This window comes from Ailuropoda melanoleuca, chromosome 15, assembly GCF_002007445.2.
Source record: "Ailuropoda melanoleuca isolate Jingjing chromosome 15, ASM200744v2, whole genome shotgun sequence".
Classification (NCBI taxonomy): Eukaryota; Metazoa; Chordata; class Mammalia; order Carnivora; family Ursidae; genus Ailuropoda; species Ailuropoda melanoleuca.
This window is the reverse complement of record NC_048232.1, coordinates 21,522,198-21,525,066: the sequence shown is the minus strand read 5'-3', so window position 1 is coordinate 21,525,066 and position 2,869 is coordinate 21,522,198.

Below are 2,869 nucleotides of genomic sequence, written 5' to 3'. Positions count from 1 at the left end.
TCGATGCACAAATTAATGGCCTGAAGTAAAGTAACATGATTTGGGAGATTAGGTAGTAAAACATGTATTTTTCCAACTTTATCTTACTCATGCTAAGATTAAAAGTTTGCTTGCACTTCTTAAATCAAAACCTCTAGCACAAGGAAGTGGCTCAAAAGCACACGATACGAAGAGGAAGAGCAACTAAGTTCTACAATTCACTGCAGAGACTCTACAAATTGGGTAATTTGAATTAGAAGAGAGCTTTATTCAACCTGCACTACGTAAGAGGCAAAACTAGGTCTTTGGAAACCATCCCTGGAGTAGATCTAACAGTGGCATAAGAAAAACCGTTATCATACGGGGTGGCATCCCTACAATAACACTTCAGCTCTTACAGAGTACAGTTCCTTAGAACTTTGAAAAACTCAAGGACTTCTATCAAGGCGATGAAAGGAGAGGAAGTCTGACCACCAAAAGAATGCTGGGTTGATAATATGTTAATTTATGTTGTCATATTAAGGAAGGGCCTCAGACTTGCATAGAAGTACCTTGAATGTGCAGCACTAGTACTGTCAGTCATAAAAAGGTGACTTGTGTCCTATAACCAGTACATTCCTTAATTCCATCAGGTTTCTCACTCCACTGAGTTCCGTGACATTGGAAAAACAGATGGGCTCTTGGGAGACTCCAGAGACACACAATGGGAAGTTTGGGTACAGAAGATAGTCCATTTGTTTGGGGAAATTGGGAAGACCCGTGCACCATGGAGACTCTAAAGGATCTAGATTGGTTGAGTGGTGAATAAGAGGAAAACTATTATCACTTTCTCAAAAAGATCTCTGGAAACTGATTTTTTTAAAACATTGTTACAATTTTTTTTTCTTGAAACGAAAACTTTTTAGATATCTTCTCTTAGAAACTTTTTAGATTGGTGCTTCAATACAATAGCTTTCTTTTAGAAAATAACATTTTAGATTGCTGATAAAATATAGTAACNTTCCGTGACATTGGAAAAACAGATGGGCTCTTGGGAGACTCCAGAGACACACAATGGGAAGTTTGGGTACAGAAGATAGTCCATTTGTTTGGGGAAATTGGGAAGACCCGTGCACCATGGAGACTCTAAAGGATCTAGATTGGTTGAGTGGTGAACAAGAGGAAAACTATTATCACTTTCTCAAAAAGATCACTGGAAACTGATTTTTTTTTTAACATCGTTACAATTTTTTTTCTTGAAACGAAAACTTTTTAGATATCTTCTCTTAGAAACTTTTTAGATTGGTGCTTCAATACAATAGCTTTCTTTTAGAAAATAACATTTTAGATTGCTGATAAAATATAGTAACTTTCTTCAAAGGGTCTTCTCTGACCTTGGAGGCTAATGTAGCAATGTTTTGCTCTTGTTCTTGAAGTGATACGTCACCCGCTCCTGTCTTTTCCCCTTCCATCACCACATCTGAACTCACTGAATTTTACCGACTAGTGAGTAGTTGGTGAAAATTAAGCTTAGATGGAAAGAGTCTTTGAAATAATCATAAACAATGTGAAACTCAACTCAGTTTAACTCAACTGCAACCTGAACGAGGAAGATAGCAAGTATCAGCACTCTTCCAGCATGTAACTACTTGAGAAATGGGATTTGCAAATCTTAGTATAGCCTCTGGCATAGAAGACACGAAAACCACTAAGCAGGAGTGGGCTTGGAGCACAACAAGAAAGATGGCTGTGTATCTACCATACGTCATTAACAATAGTGGAAACCACACAGCAGGTTCCCCATGCATGATGTTAGAATGGTTCTCCCCAGTCTCCAAAGGGTTTTTAATCTTCTCAGAACCAAAATTATCTTCACTTACTTGCCATTGTACATGGGGAGGAAGAGAAGCATTGATTGATTAACAGTTAATTAAGTCTGATTACCCATTTTGGTTTCTGAAAATATAAATGCTATAATTAATTTTGAGTTTAAAGGGAGCCGAGCTCCCATGGCATGCACTGATTGCATATGTCAGAGCCAAATGTGCTCTGGTGTTCTGAATAGAGCTTCTTAGACTCCAAAGTCATTAAAGCAAAACCTGTGAGAGAGCTGGGATGAAAGAATGATGTAGTAGCAATCAATCCCACTCCTTTGATAAAACACACTTGCTGGCTCACCTCCTTCTCCATTACCCTCAGTCCTCACCAGACTTGAAATTCTGTGGGGATGGGAGGTTATGCATTGCTCAGCTGAGGACACCCAGCCCCTAGCAGTGGGAACAGTGCAGTGCAGGGGTCAATGCTCACTAACCTCTCTGGGCTGGTTCTGGAAGATCGTTTGCTGTAGTTCTGTGTGGCTCCAGAAATTTCAGGCAAACGTGCATCACCTTCAGCTCCAGGCAAGTTCAACGCAGGACTGCCCATGGGCAAGTCAATGATCCTTGAATTACCCCATTTTGGGGCTGCAGTAAATAGTAAAGAGACAAGTTCAGGTATTTTTTTCAGCTCCTCATCTCTTGTGATACTGAGCACAGTGAAGGTCAACTGCTCTATTAAAGAAATTAGGACTAATTTTCCTTACATTCTTAAAATGGCACCTTATGCTTTCCTTATAGAGAGTTCACAAATAATATCTTTGTTCCTGAACATTAAAATCAAAGTATCTTTCAGTAGACAGGAGTAGTCCAAGAAACTTTACTGATGCATTCAACAAATATTTAGGGAGCATTAAATATGTGCCTGAGACCATGCTAAGAGTCAAAAACACAACCATGAGCAAAACCAGGTCTGATCCTTGCCCTCATGTGGCTTTTGGTCTAATAAGAGAGGCAAGCATTAAACAAATAAGCATGGAGAAAACTATGTAGCTGCCAACAGTGGCAAGTGCTCTGAAATTCAAGAATAGATGTAA